Here is a 19,245-nt window from a genome sequence, read left to right as displayed (position 1 = left end):
TACATATGTGAATGTAATATATATTATAACCAAGCAACTCACACAATCATGAAAGCCGCAAGTCCAAAATATACAGAGCTAACAACTCAGTATGTCCAAAGACCACAAGACTGCCTGCAAGAGTCCCATTTCCAAGGCCATCAGGGAGTGCTGTAGTGCAGTTCAGTGGCAGAGAACTTGCTTAGCATGCACAAGATCTACTGTTGATGCCCAGCTCTGTAAAAAGAAAAAAAAATGGTGGTGGGAGGGGAGTGAAATAGAAGAATACTCTTCTAATCAGATAAGGTTTAGCCTTTTGTTGTATTTAGGCCATTAACTAATTAGATAAGGTCCAATACAAACCATTTTACTCAGTCTAAATGTTAATCACATCCAAAAATGTCCTAATGGAAATATATAAAATAATGTTTGACCAAATATTTGGGGATGCCATGACCCAGTCAAGTTGATATAAAAAATAGACCATCATAAGGAGCGAGAATCAAAGTTGTGCATTCTTAACATCTCACTCTCTAGCAAGCCCCATGTTCATCACATCCAGTAATGGCCACCTGTCCATAATGTTTTGCCTGCTGTTTTTCTCTTTCCCATTATCATTCCTGCTTCAGTAGCATGTATCCCTCGCCTGGGCTCCTATAGCAGCCTTGTAATTTCCCTCCCATTCTCCACAATGGTTTCTCCAGCCCATTTGGTGGTCTTCCAGCATACTATCCTTTAAAGGAAGCTCCAAATATGCCATTTTGCTACACAAAACACTTTGAAAGTTACCTATTGGCTATCAGATTACTCATATGCTCCTTGAAACAGGATTAGAAAAGTTACCACAGTATTATGGACATTATATTATTTAGGAGTCCAAATAAATTTTGTTCATCAATATATTTTCCGTTAGAAATTCCATGAGACCTTTTTTTTTTAAAAACACAGGAACACATACTACTTATTCCATCATTTCATTGATCATCAAAATAATGGCATCATCACATATAATATAGCTCTGAAGAACCCAGGGCACATTCCTGAGAGAATGACTGTGAAAAGAAAAATGCCAACTTATTATTATGAACATTACTTTGACCTTGTGGGACTCCTGATAGGGTTTCAATTATCACCAGTATTTCAAAAGCATACTTGGGAAAGTGCTGCTCTACATTGAAATCAAACAAGAATGGTCTCCATTAACCAAATAGATCTCCACCTTCCCATCCCCTTAACTTTATTCCTTTGTCTTGATCCTTTCTGACAATCTATATGCTATCTTAGAAGATACATTCTCTGAATGAAATCATGCAAGTTGCAGATAAATGGATGAAACTTGAGATCATATATTAAGTAAATTTATCCTAAATCAGAATGTCAAGTTTTATGTTTTCTCTTATATATGAAAGTTAGAAAAAATGCAAAAAAGGGGAAAAAGTAGTGAGGGAATTGTTAGTCAATGTTTTCTAATTGTGACCAAAATAACTGAAAAGAACAACGTAGAGGAGAGAAAGTTATTTTGGCTCAAGTTTTATAGGTTTATTCCACGTCTAAATTGCTTTGGGCCCCAAATGAGGTAGATATCATGGAGAAAAGGTGTGGTGGAAGACCACAGCTACCTTCATTGCATTCAGAAGGCAAAGAGAGGAAAAGCTGAAAGGGTCACAGGAAAAACGAACCCTTTCAGGGCATGCCCTAGTGATCCACCAACCATGATACACCTGCCTATAGTTACGACCAAGTCAGTCCATTCAGACTAGGATGAACCAATTAGGTTACAGCTCTCATAATACAATCATTTTATCTTGAATATTCTTGCATTAGCACAGGAGCTTTTGAGGGACAACTCATGTCCAAATCATAACATTGTATCCCTGGTCCCCAAAAGCTCACATCTCTCTCAAAACACACACACAAAAATGAGTTTATTCACTCTCCAAGAGTCTCATAGTCTTAACAATTTACCATTGTTCCAAAAGTCCATGTCCAAAGTCTTCTCTGAGACTCAAGGAAAACTCTTGACTGTGAGTCATTGTAAAGATCAAAAACAAATTTATTGTTAGTTCACGATAAGTGGGGACTAGGTACTTTTGATTAGGCAGACGGGAGTAAAGAGGGGTGAGGGTATGGGCGTAGGAATGTGCATATATGATTATACAATCAGTGTGATTCTACAACATGAACCATGAGGAAGTTACACTCCATTTATATATGATGTGTCCAAAATACATTCTACTGTCATGTATAACTAATTAGAACAAATTTAAAAATTACATAACCTTAAAAAGATAAATAAATAAATAGTAAAAAGGTTAAATATATCCAATGTACAGAAGCAAAGAGTAAATCTTCCATTCCAAAATGGACAAATACAGACAGAGACAAAAGTGATGGGACAACGAAAACACGACCAAAACTCAACCAAACAAATAAGCCTTATATCTCCACCTCTGGCATCTGGGAAACTTGGTGGTAAGATGTGATTTCCAAAAGATTTGGACAGCCCTGCCTCTTTAGTCTTCCTAGTTGCAGTGCACACATGTTCTCAATAGTCTGAGTCTCTGCACAGTCAGAAGATCTTTTCAGTGGTAAGTTCATATTACAGGCATCTCTTAATTCCTGGGATCTTCATTTCAGCTTTGTTGTTATGATCACAACTTCATGCATCACCCCTTCATGGTCAACCAATAGGGATTTTGATCCTGCTACACTTTGCCTGGCCTCCCAGTCATTCCATTGAAATCTTGGTGGAAGCTTCCATGGCCCTGACCTTGAGCATTCTGTATTTCAGCAGAAGAGACACCCTGTAGATGATGTTAATGTCTGCTACCAGTTGGGGAAGTACCAGGGGCCCCTGTAATCATGACAGCAGTATCTTAGGCCCTGCATGGCTGAGCCGTGTGAAACAATTTCCTAGGCCCCCTGGTGGAAGCAGGGTGCCACCAAGATCTTTTCTCAAAGGGTTTTTTTCCTCCACATTATCCAGTAGGCAATGTGTGCTGTCTTGCAAATTCCTGAGATGCCCTCAGCCATCTTTCCTATTGTGTCTGTACAAAGTGCTTAACATCTCTGTAGTGGTCATAATCTCCTTTAAAATCACATTTTTCTTGAGCACAGATTTATATGCACTTGTCTAGTCAAACTGAAGTTTCTAAAATTCTTCAGATATGATTTCTGGCCCCAAATTTTCACAGTAAACCTGGCTAAAAGCTGGGGACAATATCCACACCACTGATTGAATTCTTTGCTGCCTTGAAATTTCCTCAAGAAGATGTCTATTGTCTTTATATAGAGTCTCACCTGAAGTCTCAGAACATGGGCAGGATGTGACAACTTCTTTGACACAATGTAACATGAATGGACTCTAGTCAAATGTCCAAGGGAATCCTTATTTCCCTCTGAAACCTCATGAGCAGTTTTTTATCTCTGCATTCAGAGCTCCCACCCGAATTTCCCAGTAAGCTCCATTTACAGCATTCTAAAACTTTTCTAGCTTGCAGCTCCAGATTTTTGAAAATTCTCCCCCAAACAAGCTCCAAAGGATTCTGGATCATATAGTCAGGTTAGCCACTGCTTCTTAGTACCAATTTTCATGTTAACAAATTTTGCATTTTTCTGTCAAAAAGACCTTAAAAGCGGGAAAGTTTACTTTTGTTCACAGTTCCATAGATTTAATCCATGTTCAGCTGAGTCCATTGCTCTGGGCCCAAAGTGAGGCAGAACATTATGGCAGGAGAATTTCATGGAGACCACTGCTACATTCATGGCAGCTAGGAATGAGAGATAGGAAAGGGGAAAAGGGTCACAGGGAAGATAAAACTATATTTCTAGGGCACATCCCTACTGACCCACCTTCTCCAGCCAGGTCCCACCTGCCTACAGTTGCCACCCTGTCCATTCAAACTTGGGTGAACTGGTCAAGTTACTACTCCTGCAATCCAATTCTTTTACTTCTGAATATTCCTGCATGAATATAGGAGCTTTGGGGGCACACCTCATATCTAACTCATAACAGGGCAAATGTCATGAAAATAGAAGGGAGACCTGTAGAGTACAGGAATGGTCCATAGGGAGTTTTGAAAGGAGTGAAAGGGGAAGTACTGAAAAATGACACTGACCAAATCAAATTGTTACATTGCATACATGTATAACCATGTCATACAAATCCCATTATTAGGTAGAATTTTAATATAGCCATAAAAATATGGGAAAAGAGAAAAATAAATTAAAAAATGAGTCCTAACCCCAAGATTATCTTAACTAATAAAATGCTGAAGTGCTTACCAACTTGAAAAAATAAATAAAATATGTCTTCTTAGAAGGAAAACAATGTCATTTCCTTTGTGCAAGTTTTCAAGATGAATCACTGTGTGTGTATGTGTGTGTGTGTGTGTGTGTACACACACATGTGCACATGCACGTCTTTCCTCAGAATTTTAAAAAGCTTCCTTCATAGTGCTTATATATTCCTCCTTCTGTTATCGCTCTTTATGCATTTATCTTGTTCCTTTCTGGTTCATATATACCGTGTTTACCTTTCCAAAACCAGTTCCCCTTTGGTTATCACCACCTTGATTTTGCTTTGAGGAAACACCCCTCCCTAAATGTACACAATTTCATGGTATTATCAATTTACAATCCCACCTTTCCTGGCCAAAGTGTGAACACATGACCCAAAGCAGTCCAGCCAGATTCTCTGCTCTAGAATTTCAATTATGAGCAGAGACAAAACGTATTTGGTGCTCACTCAATTTGACAGAAGTGATTTGAAGAGAGATTGTCCCATTAGATACAGTTTCCTAAATTCCTCATTTTCTGTCCTGGTTCTTTTCTCCATTTTGAGAACTATACCGTATCCTTCCTATTAAGTATTTTTGTTCCTTATTTAACCATGATCATTTCCTGTTTCTTACAGTCAAGGAATTCTAATAACTATTTGCTTCAATACACATATGCAATATAAACATAAACCCACACAAATGCAAGTTCCATGACAGCAGGGCACATGTGATCTTAGCAATTTTCTAAACTTCTGCCAACACCAACCCACCACACACACACACACATACCACATAACCTCACAAAGAAGTCAATAATAACTTGAAAAAGTTAATTCTATGAAATATTTATTATCACAAGTTTCCTAATTTAATGACATCATCTCTTTGCTAGCGATGGCAAATGAAAATTACTTAGAACCCCAAACTCTACAAAATCTGAGGCTTTTAGACATCATGCTACCTGTGGGCAATTCCAACTCCAATTCCACCTACTTCCATCTAATTCCACCTACTACCACCTCAAGTCCCCAGTTTCCATTAATACCTCCATCACTTCCAAAATAAGTTATGCCTGCTAATAAGCCAAAATGTTATCGACCAACCCTATCTATAATCAGTGATGCCAAGAGTGCACTTCCAGAAGCAATTTAAAAAGGCATTCAGCTACAAAAATAGAAGAGCAGCATAAACAAGAAGCTCAATGATGACATTGCCCCATCCTGTCTGGTCATATTGCCGTGAACTGGAGTGATTCAGGAGGTGTTTCAGAAGCTGATGAAATATAGTAGAAATAATAAAAATCATTGATAATTATAATAAAAATGAATGCAAGTGTCTTTTGCCATATTTGTTGTTTTAAAATGTTTGCTCATTCTAATGTTTTTCTTTATTTTTCACATGATAAATAATCCTTTATCACCTTAAATTATTATTTCTAATAAAATATTATTTTATTAGAAATAATAGTATATATTTATTATTATATATATTTAATAAATATATTATTTAGTATATATTTCAAAGTAAATGCTTTGTTTTGGCTTCTTTTTCCCTAAAATGATCTAATTTAGTCAAATAAACCCATACTAAGCATGAACATCAGCTAGAGTTGCAGATGCACTTTTTGACATATTTTAATTGTGCACATGATGAATTTTAATGTAAAAAAAACACTTTGATCAAAATCTTGAGGGCAGTTATATCTTCTGAGGCTTAGTTAATTTCTTAATGTTTTGAAAGAAGAAACAGTATCTGACTATATGAATCACTCAGAATTGTGTATTTAGCTTGTAGTGTTAACCTCTCTTAACAGAATCTTGAATTTAAAAAAAAATATTTTATTTATTTTAATATTTTAAATATTTACTTATCTTATTCAGACATGTGTCCTATATTCATATATGAATACACAACCAGTAAAATTATACATCATGTACAATCTTAAGAATGGGAAGTTATATCCAGGTTGTGTATTAAGTTATATTCCATATATGTATAATATATTAAATTACACTCTACTCTCAAGTATATCTAAAAAGAACAAATAAAAAAAATTAAAATACTTATTTGAGTGTGTAGTATTACCCTTTTTATTTATATACTATATGGCACAGGTTTGCTTGCCTCTGAGAGAAATATATTTCCATGTAAAATAATCTGGATTATACATAGATGCAATTATATAACTGTTAAGAATAACAGTCTTTAAAAAAGTGAGCAAAAGACTTGAATAGACATTTCTCCAAATTTATAAAAATGACCATCAGTATTTGAAAACAATTCTCATTGTCTTGAGTATCACATTAATAAAACGTGATTCAAACTACAATAAGATATCACTTCATTGGGCTGGGGATATAGCTCAGTTAGTAGAGTGCACGCCTTGCATGTACAGGGCCCTGGGTTGGGTTTCCAGCATCACACACACACAAAAAAAGATATTACTTCATACTCACTAGTAAAAAAGAGGTAATTAAAAGTGTTAGTCAGGATGTAGTGTTAGATGATGCAGCTAAACTGGGCAAATAGCATAAAGAAACTCCTTCCAAAAGTTAAACAACAAATATTTGCTATGGTTTGTACCCAAAAGGTTCATGTGCAAGAATCTTGGTTTCTACAATTTGTTGGAACATTTAAGTGGTAAACCCTAGTGGAAACTAATTAGGTCATTGGAATAAACTAATGCTGGTCTCTCAGAATGAGTTAGCTTTCAAAAGATATATGTTATAAAGTGAGGCTACCCCACATGCTTGGCTCCTTCTGTACTCACAGAGTTCCCTGTCCATTTCTCTGCTCTGTTGTCATGCAACCTGAGGACTGATTCCATGATCTTTGGGCCCTATGGTCACAACGCAGGAACATTATTTCTTTATAAAGTATCCAGCCTTGGTATTTTGTTGTATTAATAGAAAACAGACTAATGCTCCATATGATCCAGAAATTCCACTCCTGGGTATAGAGTCAAAAAAATTTTTTTAAAGCAACCAAAAGGATATGTTCACACAAAACTTCATACACAAATATGCATATAGCAGCATTACTCACATTACCATAAAGAGGAAACAATTTCCATCAAGTGGTGAATGTGTTAACAAAATATGAAATATTTATGCAATTGATTATTATTCAGTCATAAAAAGAAATAAATTCCTGATATAGGCTGCAGTCTGGATGAATCTTGAAAAGACAGTGAAATTGAAATTCCAAAATTATTATGAAAGAATCTAGTCACAAAAGGCCACTTATTATGTGATTTTATTTATATGAAATATCCAGAATAGGTGAATCTACACAGTCATAAAATAGATTAGTTGTGGCAAGAGCTATGTGGCTGATGGAAGGGCTAGGGGAGGTATCTAATAAGCATGGGATTTCTTCTCTCAACACATTAACTGTTCATTTTAAATGGATAAATTCCATGGTATGTAAATTAGACCTAAATGAAACATTTACAAAAGAAAACAAAAAAGCAACATTAAAGCCTTAAATATGAAGGAGGGGGCAGGACAATATGAAGGAGGGGGCAATCAGAGATGAAAGTAGAGACAGGTTTACTAAAAGTGGTTTAAAGTTCAAGAATTTACTCTTTATTCTATGTACCAGAGTGCAGCTTGCCACTTGTTTTTGTAAATAAACTTTTACTGGAGCACAGCCCACTCATCCATGTAGTATTGTCTTACAGCTGTTTTTACACTGCAATGACTGAGTTATATAGGTGCAACCTGACACCCTCTGATCAGAAAATCAAAGTATTTACTACTTGGTCCCGTAAATGAATGTATTCTGATCTCTACTGTTAAGGTTTGAATTTATCCCCATTAAGTTCTTGTGCTGGAAATTTAACCCCAACATTCATTTGCTAATGGATTTGGAGGTGAGGCCTTTGGGAGGTGAATGAGAATAGATAAGATTATGAAGGAGGTGCCCCCTTATGGCATTAATGTCTTTATAAAAGGGAGAGACCTGATCCTGCAGGCTTGCTGGGTCTCACCATGTAATGCCCCTGCCATGTTACAATGCAGCAAGAAGACCCTCACCAGATGCTGGCACCTTGCTCCTGAGCTTTCCAGACTTCAGAAATGTGAGCTGAATAAAATTTTATTATTTATCCATTGCCAGTATTGGATATTTTGTTATAGAAACATAAAATGAACTAAAATCCCTTCTATGTACAGGGCAAAGACTTTGAAGATTTTTAGAACGAAAACTATGATTTCCACTTAGAAAAAGTAGAAAAGTAGATTTGAAAAAGTAGAAACAGAAAGCACACACTTGCCCCTGTACCTTATTCCTTCTTCTCACAGGACCCTCACAACTCTGTCTACCTCTTTCTCTTCTACAGAGCAGTCACCTCTGCTTATACCTCCTGATTCTCTCTCTGGTCAGGACTCCACACGGCCTTTCACTTTAGAATTTCTACCTGTCCCTGAGACTGAACAGGTCACAGGCCACTTTGTGATAAGATTTTTAGAGAGCAGTAACAATTTTATAGGTTCCAAGATTCCAGAAGTCATACAAAGATCTTATAAAATTCTTATTTCTTTGTGTTTTCAGTGCCTACCATGGTCCTGATGATCAACTAATGCTGAATGAATGAACGATAATAGTCAATATGCTGTGTTTTTTTTCTCTTTTATTTTGAGAGTCTTTTGGGATCATCTTCATCTTTTTTATGGAATCCCTGGCCTTTCCTTACCTGCTTTCACTACCTTCTGGCTTTCCATAACTGAAACATGGTTCTAGGAACAAATGTCTAAACTAATAGCCATACCCAGTGGGCCCCATAAACTCTCTGGCAGGAAGTGCAGAGAGTACACTGTCCTCTCACTCTCGCCTGATTTCCATTGCCCTCATGCAATCAGTTCCTCCCACTTTGGAAAATGAATTCAGGACAGAAATCTAACCCTGACTCTGCACCTAGGTGTAGGCAAAAGTAAACTCATTAATCAGAGTCCTGATAGGGCCATACGAAACACATCAGTTCTTGAGGAAGAAAGCTATAGCAATGTACGAGCCATGCTTTGCCAAGATGCGGTCACACTCTTGGTGATTGGGAAAATGGTGATTGATTTCCCATGCTGCCAGTTAATCTTGGGTCAGGGCACTCAATTACCCTGAAGGAGGGCCCTCCTTAGGGCCCTCTCGGAAAAACCAGGGTCTGGACCCCAACTTCCTCACCTAGTGATTCACTGCTTGCTGTTAAACACCAACTGTAAGTAATCAGAGAGACAGTCAGACGAAGAATGTATTTGCAGCTTTTCTTTGAGTTAGTCCTATAGATAAAATGTACTTAAATATTGAATATAAAATATGCTATTAATTGTGAAATGTGGGTGGGTGGGATTGTGAGTCACATAAAAGATAAATCTGAATAAATTTCAGATGACCTTTTTTAACAAAAAAAATTGTTTTCCTTTAAAGTGATAATGAGCTGGGATTGTAGCTCTGTGGTAGACGTAGGCTACATGCATGAGACCCTGGGTTCAAAGCTCGAAACCATAGACACACACACAAATGATACCACTCCATACCCCAAACAATTAAATTATCCTTAAAAGTTAAAATATGAGACCTCAAGGATAACAGAATAATTTTCCTAGAGGAAAAGATGAATTATAAATGTTTTAAGGATGTGGCCCAGAGTTCCTTCAGGCTTTTGCAGAGCTTCAAAGATATATGTGATATATGAAAGTACCGGGTGCTTTTGCCTCCAGAAATACAGACTGAAGGTCTAGCTTCAAGGTACAGGACCCAGTGTGAAAGTCTTTTTTTTCCCCATTATTATAACAAAATAATTGAGATAAATCAACTTTAAAAGAGAAAAGGCTATATTGCCTCAGTTTCAGAGCTTTCAATCCATAATCTATTGGGTTGGAGTGAGCCAATACGTTTTATCAGGAGTGTATGGTGGAAGAAACTGCTCGTTTCTTGATAGTCAGGGAACAGAGAAAGGGAGGGAGGAAGGGAGGGATGGAGGGAGGGAGGGGAGAGAGAGAGAGAGAGAGAGAGAGAGAGAGAGAGAGAGAGAGAGAGAGGGCCCTAAATCTAGTCCAACCTAAGTTTTAATAGCATAGCTAAGAAAAACTGGGGGCATTGGGCAGTTAGTTGATTTTCTCTTTAAAATAAAAGAGGGAACTGCTATTAAAGAAAGGCAAATTACACATGCTATCTTATTCTATTTTGTGCTAGTATTATAGAATACCTGAGACTAGCAATTTGTAAAGAATAGAGATATATTTTTATGGCTCTGGAGGTATGGAAATCCAAGTTCGAGGGCTCACAACTAGAGAGGACTTTCCTGTGGTGGGATAACATGGCAGAAGGCATCACATGATGTGAGAGAGCAAGAGGGGATGAACTTTACTTTCACAATACACAATAGTGTTGTGATAACAACTTATTGAGACTTAATCACTTAAAGATCGCACCTCTCAAAACTGTTGCACTGGGGATTACATTTCAAACACATAAACTTTGGGGGACACATTCAAGTAATAGCATATGTAGGCTACATACTGTATGATTCCACTTATATTTGTATGCATAAAATATTCACAGTAAACGAGTCAATTGACATACAAAATAAATTAGTGGCTACCTAAGGTTGACGAATAGGGGCAATGAAGGGTAACCATTAAATGGTGCAGGGTTTGTGCCACCTCCTCCTGTTCCTCCTCCTCCTCCTCCCCTTTCTTATTCTCCTCCTTATCTTCCTCCTCCTCCTCCTCCTTACTTTGTGTGAGTATGTGTGTGTGTGTGCGAGTGCGCACAAAAATGCTCTAAAATTGATTGCAGTGATGGTTACACTAGTTTTAGTTTTACAACTAAAACTATTTTAAATGGGTGATGTGAATTAGACCTCAATAAAACTGTGATTTCTTAAAGAAATAAGAGCTAGTTCGTAGCACAGTTTACTTTCAGATAGAATCTGAGAAAGGCTTCAAGTAAAATTTGATTTCAAAGCTGATACATTTGACTCTATAAAATCTGATTAAGAATATTTTGGATAGGGAGAATAACAGGACTGAAGCGAAGAGGTAGGAAATTGCAGGATGACTCCAGGGAACACTAAGTTCAGCCACGGATGGTGTCATCTTAAAGAAGACCTTGAATTAAGGTGGAAGCACCAGACTTTGGGCCATACAGGATGAGAAGTAACTGCTCTGGACTGAGCTAATTTATACGATGAACACAGTAAAAATCAGAGGAAAGAGACTGGGGAAAAGGAGAGCTGATAGAAGGTTTTGCAATATCCCAGTTCACTGATATGAATGCAGAGGGAGCAACCAGAGCTCTACTTAAAACTATAAATTCTGGGATTTTAAAAACTATGGGTTTATTTTATTTTTAAATTTTGTTTTAATTAGTAATACATTACAGTAGAATGCATTTTGACACATGATACATAAATGGAGTTTTAACTTCTCATTTTCCTGGTTGCACATGATACACATTTGCACTGGTCATGTAATCATATATGCACATAGGGTAATAATGTCCAATTCATTCTACTTTCTTTTCTACACCCATACCCCCTCCCTCCTTTCATTTCTATCTGTCTAATCCAAAGTAGCTCTATTTTCCCCTAGAGCCTCCTCCCTTATTGTGAATTAACATCCACATATCAGAGAAAATATTTGGCTTTTGGTTCTTTGGGATTGGCTTATTTTGCTTAGAATAATATTCTCCAGCTCCATCCATTTATCTGCAAATGCCATAATTTTGTTGTTCTTTAAGACAGAGGAATATTCTATTCTGTATATACACCACAGTTTCTTTATTCATTCACCTGTTGAAGGCCATCTAGGTTGGTTCAATAGTTTAGCTGTTGGAAATTGAGCTGCTATAAACATGGATGTGGCTGCATCACTGTAGTATTCTGATCTTAAGTCCTTTGGGTATAAACCAAGGAGTGGGGTAGCTGGGTCAAATGATGGTTCCATTCAAAGTTTTCTGAGGAATCTCCATACTGCTTTCCCAAATTACACCAATTTGCAGCCCCACCAGCAATGTATGAGTTTACCTTTTCCCCCACATCCTCATCAACTTTACTGATGCTTATAACCTTGATATTGCCATTCTCACTGGAGAGAGATGAAATCTCAATGTAGTTTTGGTTTGCATTTCAGTAATTGCTAGAGATGTTGAATATTTTTTCATATATTTGTTGATCGATTATATTTCTTCTTCTGTGTAGTGTGTGTTCCGTTCCTTAGTCTATTTAGTGATTGGGTTATTTGTGGGGTTTTATTGGTGTTAAGCATTTTGAGTTCTTTTTATGGTTTATTTCTTATTTACAGTTGTCCTCAATAAACATGTGATGATAAAAGATATTGTTAGATAGGTCAAGGAACCCAAGGTAATGCTTCAGGTGTGAAAGATGGCAGCCCCAGGACCTGAAAGGAAATGGGGCAAGGGAATGAGGTAAGACAGGGGTGGCATGCATTCAAGTGGCTCTGGAATTGCAGACATCTACACAATTGGACACGAGGTATTTGAACTGCAGAGAAAGATCATGAGTTAGCCCTAAGAACTTTTGAGTCAATCAAATGAGGTTGAGTGTTGACAGCACTGGAATAAGGGAATTGGGAAGAGAGTAGAAGAAAAAATAGATTGCAATTAAACACAGAAAATCCCCTTTGGAAAAGGAGAGGAAAAGAGATGTCTGATGTCAGTACAGGGTCAAAGATGTCAGACTTTGGCAGGACAGGCAGCTAGGTGCACAGTTACATCAGAGGAGAATAGATTCTCTGGAAGAGTCCAAGGATTTCTAGAGGGAAGGGGGAACCTGACTCAGCACCAGTGGCATACATAATGGAAAAGAATTTCAGCACATGCCAAATAAAGTTATAGACAGAGGTTTATTTAGGAAAATAGATACACATTCAAGGGAGAATGGAGGCAATCTCAAGAGAGATGTCTTTGAGGTAAAGCAAAGAATACACATCCAAGAGAGACTGCAGGCTATATCCAGAGGGAAATAAGCAATCTATTGGAGTGGGTTATTAATATTTATAGGAGGCCTATGCTAGGGGCTGGACTAGAGGTGGAGCCAGGGAACAAGCACATAATTTTGCATAAGTTTTTCTTGTGCTTGACAATTTCCCTCATTTTACAAGGATGAGGGCCAAGGGCATGTTGTTCAAGAATTACAACTATTCCTGAGTGCACTCAGCATTTCAATGGCTCACAGATGTGAGAATCGGTGTACCTTTGAGACTTGGTGTATCTTTCTTTTAATCCTAAATCCTTCTCTCAGTTACACTTAAATTCCAGAAAGAAATCACTAGGTCAGAACAAGGTTGGGAGTTGACAGAAGAGTAGCAGTCAGTGAGTATTTAATGCATGGCCAGTTTGATTTTCCAGGTAGCCTACGTCACCAAAAATATAATCTGTCTTCATAACTGCATGCCTTTTAAAAGATAAGGCAAGGTTAAATAAATGTATATCTAAACTCTAGATTTTTGCTGTATCTTTTCTGCATATAGGTGTTGATGAATACTGTTCAAGGAGAAAGAAAAGGAGAACCAACATTTGTAAGCAGTATGGGCTAGGAAAGATGTTTTCATTATTGTTTTTAAGCTTAAAGCAACAATTGGAGACAATCACCATTTCCTTCATTTTTTTAGGTGTAGATGGACACAACACAATGCCTTTATTTTTTATGTGGTGCTTAGGATCTTACCCGGGTCCCGCCCGTGCTAGGCGAGCGCTCCATTGCCCAGCCACAATCCTAGCCCCATTTCCTACATTTCATAGATTCAGAAAGTGAACCTTGGGCTAAAGAAATCACCAAAGGAGCAGGAACTTATTTGGAGCTCTTTCATTTCCCCCCATTAATGAACCCAAGTCTATTTACTCACCACTTATAAAAGGGTCAAATGAATTGAGGACAAATTGTTGGGGCAAGGAAAAAGATTTACTTGGTAAGCTAGCAAAACTGAAGATAATGGACTAGCACCCTGTAAACCCACTCTTCACACAGGTTTTAAGCCCCCTTTATCTTTAGCTAAAGGGAAAAGAAGGGGATTCAGGTTAGGAAATGATGATAAAACCAGGTGGCTGGTAATCTGTTGATTCGGTACATCATGGCAGCATCAGCACTGAAGCGGGAGGAGAGAGTCAGATAAATCAACTTTGGGCTGCTGGTTTAAATGATTAACAAGGGCTGGGTGCTCAGGCACACACAGACCCTGACCAGAAAGGAGAGGACCTGGAAGCCATGTGCCTGTTTTCTCTGAAGCATAGCCTGGCTACACTCCAGGCCCTGCCCATTGTGGATTCTCTGCCTCTCTGAGAATCCTGGAGGGAGGAGCCAGAGCCATGAAGTGCTGGCTTCTGCTGCAGAACTGTGGGCGCCCACAGGTGCCGTCACTGGGAGGTCATAGAAAAAAAGGAGGGGTGTGCTGCTGCCAGACATTCCTCCAGACAGCCTGGAGTTTTCAGCTCAAGAAAGCTGAAATTTGCAGAGTAGTCAAGGCCACAGTTAAGTGAGCACTGTACAATCAAAGGTGATTCTTTGTCAGGCAGGTGACAACAGAGTTTTTTCCCTATACAGCCAGACTCTTTCAGTAGTGACTGTAATGTACCACACCAATAGGAGAGCCTCCCCAAGTGCCTCTACCTGCTGAAGGTCATTCAGCTGCAGCACAGAGGTAATTTGAGCCTCTGTGATTGCCATAGCCAGGGAACACCACCCTTTCCCTTGGAATGTAATTCCTGTGCCTACTGACCCTTGCTCAGGTCTTAAGGCTGCTGACTCTCTACTGGAGCTTGAAGGTAAGAATATGGCTCAAAAGAAATGCTGTACTTACCTCATTGTATTTTTTCATCTTGTGCCATGTAGGTGTTACCAAATAGGTTAACTCAAGCCAGGTCCTAAGGAAACTGAAAACAATGGCATGAAAGGTGTGTGTGATAGATACCAGTCAAACTGCTTGATCTAGAAATTTAGGTAATTACTCCCTAAACTTTCTCCCTGAAATATTCTCTCCTCTGACAGTGCTTCTGCAGCCTAGCAAGGGATCTGAGGGAAGGTGAAAAGGGCAGGAAATTCCTTCCATGGCATGGCCCTCTGCTCCCCAGCACTACTCAGCTTTCTCCACACTCCTGTTGAACCCCCTTTCCTGAGCTTCAGTCAGGTTCCACCACGCCCTGTGACTGCCTCCAACACAGTAAGGCCATGGGGATGACAGCACATTAGACAGCCCCATCTTTAACTTCCCTAGTCCTCAGACAGCCATGTTTGTCAGCACCCTGCATATTGTGGCCTGTTGAGCTCCAGGTGCCCTTCCATACACAGATGCTGACTTATGATGGGGTTATATCTTGATAAGTCTATCATAAATTGAAAATATAATAGATTAAAATGCTTTGATAAAACCTACCTCCAAACCATCCTAGCTCAGCAACACAGCGCACTGTAGAGTGTCAGCTGATTCCTCTTGTGATCATGGGGTTGGCTGGGACTTGCGGCTCTTTGCCATTGTCCAGCATCATGAGAGGATTTTACCACATACTGTAATCCTGGGAAATGATTCACATTCAAAATTCAAAGTAATATTTCTACTGAATGCATATGGCTATTTCATCATATAAAGTCATAATTCATAAGTCTAATGCAGTTAAGAACTAAGTGCCTCTTGACTCTCACGCTCTCCTCCCACACCTCAGCCCTCAGCACCTGCCTCACTCACGATTTTCCCAGCAGGGTTAGACAATGTGTTGACTGAATGATTCTCAAATCTCCATCCCCAGGCCAGAGCTCTAGACCCACCTTCACACCTGCCTAAGGGTTCCAGATATAGAGGACCCACAGGCAGCTCAGATTCCCCCTCAAATTGAACCTAGCCATGCAAAAACTGCTCCCCTCCAATGCTCCCATTCGCAACAAATTCTCTGACTCCCCAGCTAACCCCATCAGAAATCTGTTCACAAGCTTGACTTTCCCCCCACCGCCCCTTCACCTCACATTAATCATTAAGATCTCTTAAGTCTGCTTACTTCTTCTTGTCCCCTCTGCCACAGTACTAAGCAAAGATATGATCACCAACTCCACCTGAATTGCTGCAGAATTCTCCCACTGGGTTCCATTCCAATCCTTCCAGTACCCCACCCAGTGTGACCTTTCTAAAGTGCAACATGTCACCTTGGGCAGTCTCCAGCTTCACCCTATTTGGTGACCTCCTATTGCCCTTAGAATAAAAGCATACCCTGAAAGGCCCTTGTAACATCATCCATGCTCATTTCTATACACTCCCCACCCTAAAGCTCTAAGCTCTAGAAATTATTTAACATGAAGATACCTTGATTCCTTGTTCCTTTGATCCTTTGATAAAGTTTGAATGTGGTGTGTCCCCTAACCCTCACCTCCACCCCCAACTCATGCAGGAGTTTGATCTCCAAACTATTACGTATAATATTAAAAAGGTGGAAACTTTATCTTACTATAGTGTTTAGAGGCAGGGCCTTTGGGAAGTGATCAGATTAGTTTAGGGTCCTTAAGATGGAGTCCCCACAATCAAATTTCAGAGAGGTAGAGAGACCACACAGGAAATACACATATACTTCCCCTATGGTATGTTACACCTGAGTGGACCCTTGCAAGGGCCTGTCCAGTGTTGTTTGGACTTCCAGCCTCCAGAGCTGTAAGCTAAGAAAACCTCTTTATAAGTAACCTAACTTAGGTAGTTTACAATAAAAACACAAGCTGACTAATACAGCCTTCACCTGCTTCTCTGTCTGAATGTGCCAGTCCCTTCCCATGATATTATCTAGATTTCTATTCTAATACAGTAATGCACAGTTTAATACATGAATATAAAGCAAACATCCTTGTATCTGGCACCCAGGACAGTATATTATAAAAACTTGCCAGCTTAAAAAGAAGCCCCCATTTGCTCTGTCCTCTAACTTTTTAGAAGTGGCCACTGTCTTGACACTTAAGATAATCACTTCCTTTTTTAAAAGTTCTTTTTTGTTTACTTTTTTATTATTGTTTTACTCTTTTTTTTCTTTTGTGCAGTGCTGGAGGTTAAACCTGGGGTCTCCTGCATACTAGGCAAGTGCTATACCACTGAGCTACATCCTCTGCCCCCTTCTTTAGACTTCTTCAAAGTCTAATCACCTAAGTGAACATTCCTGTGCATGTCTTTTCTTTAATATGTCCTTTTAGGTGGTTTTAAAAAATATATTCACTCCTCTTTATTTTTTTTTCAAATGTCTTGTCATTTATTTGAAGTAAGTTTATTATTGTCCTGTAGACTTTCATGTAGTTTACATTTTTAATTGATTTATTTTAATTGGTGCATTATAATTATACATAAAAGTAAAATTCATTTTGATACATTCATATGTGCACATGACATAGTTGGGTCAATTTTATTCTGTTGTTACTCCCCTTTCCTAATTTCCCTTCCTCTATTCCACTGTACTCCCTTCTATTTTCATGAGATTCTCCCTTCTTTAGTTGCTTATTTCTCTCTAGATTTTGCATGTAAGAGAAAATTTTTGATCCTTGACTTTCTGAGTCTGGCTTATTTCCCTCAGCTAGAGGTTCTCCAGTTCTGTCCATTTACCAGCAAATGATATAATTCATTTTCATTTATGGTTAAGTAAAATTCAATTGTTTTTATGTATGTGTGTGTGTGTGAATAGACAGATGGATGGATGGATGGATAGATAGATAGATAGATAGATAGATCACATTTTCTTTATCCATTCATCTATTGACAGGTACCTGGACTGGTTCCATAACTTGGCTTGTAAATTGTGCTTCTATAAACATTTGTGTGGATATATTTCTATAATATGCTGATCTTAATTATTTTGGATAAAAGTCAAATAGTAGAGCAGCTTGGTCATAGAGTGAGTCTGTTCCCAACCTTTTGAGGATTCTCCATACTGATTTCCAAAGTGGATGTACTCATTCACAGTCCCGCCTACAATATATGACTATACCTTTTTCCTCACAACCTCAACAGCATGTATTATTATTTATATTTTTGATGATTATCATTCTAATTGGACTGTAGTTTTGATTTGCATTTCCATGAATGCTAAGGATATTGAACATTTTTTTTTCATATAGTTTTTGGCCATTTGCATTTCTTCATTTGAAAAAATGTCTTTTAATTAATTTTTTAAATTAATTTTTAATTAATTTTTGTCTATTGATTGGGTTGTTCGATTTTGGGGTTTGGTGTTTTTTGAGTTCTATCTATATTCTGCATAATAAACTCCTATTTGAAGAATAGCTAGAAAGATTTTCTTCTCTCTTTTTGTTCTTAATTGTTTCTTTTGCTGTGCAGAAGTTTTTTTAATTTGACGCAATTCCATTTATTGATTGTTGGTCTTATATATTGATCTACATTTTCATTTCATTGTTGTGATATATTTTAACATAAATTGCCTTTAAACCAATATTTGCTTACTGATTTGGGTTCAATGTATGTGGTAGGACCACTTCATAGGTAATGTGTTTTCTACTGAGAGACATAAACTGTCCAATTGTCTTTCATTTCGTGATGTAAACCATGCTGTGGGGTTTGACTCTGTGAGAGGCAAAGGCAATCTGAAAGCTAGGTTTGGCCAAGCTGGGCTGCCAGTTCCCTCACCCATTCTATGGGATCACTGAACCAGCTTCTTTTATTCAACTTCCAACAATCGTTTGCTGTTACATTTTCTGTAAGGACCCTTTAATCTCTAAAGTTCTGTCACTCATATTATGCAAGAACTAAGAACTAATTTATACAGGCATTTAGCCTAACACATGACAAATTAAAGTGTTTGATAAGTGCTGGGTTTGACCATTATCATTTCACTCATAGTGGTATTAATAAATATCTTCTGAAATCCCAAGAGTAACATGGCCCACTACTTCTGTCTTCCTCCTTTTGTGCATTTAAAACCCTTGTTTTCAATACAACTTCTTTCAAAACAACCAACAACAAATGTAAAAATGTGCAAAGACTTTGAAAAGACATTT

The 19,245-nt window shown here is 38.1% G+C and overlaps 1 long non-coding RNA gene and 1 pseudogene across 1 annotated transcript; one reads left to right on the top strand and one right to left on the bottom strand.

Annotated features, from left to right (window-relative positions):
• Window positions 1-4: 4 nt before the first annotated feature.
• On the bottom strand, window positions 5-16,178 carry LOC124105104 (uncharacterized). The gene is made up of 4 exons (XR_006855633.2): window positions 16,036-16,178; window positions 15,647-15,785; window positions 15,074-15,146; window positions 5-216 (listed from the first exon to the last, which is right to left on the bottom strand). It is a non-coding gene; the product is annotated as an uncharacterized LOC124105104 (long non-coding RNA).
• LOC124105103 (sulfotransferase 1C2-like) overlaps window positions 14,895-19,245 on the top strand; it is a 17,353-nt pseudogene continuing 13,002 nt past the window's right edge.

This window comes from Marmota monax, unplaced genomic scaffold (genome assembly GCF_021218885.2).
Source record: "Marmota monax isolate L192 unplaced genomic scaffold, Marmota_monax_Labrador192_F-V1.1 WCK01_AAM20220418_F8-fsc01011, whole genome shotgun sequence".
NCBI lineage: Eukaryota > Metazoa > Chordata > Mammalia > Rodentia > Sciuridae > Marmota > Marmota monax.
This window is presented reverse-complemented; position numbering and strand designations above follow the sequence as displayed.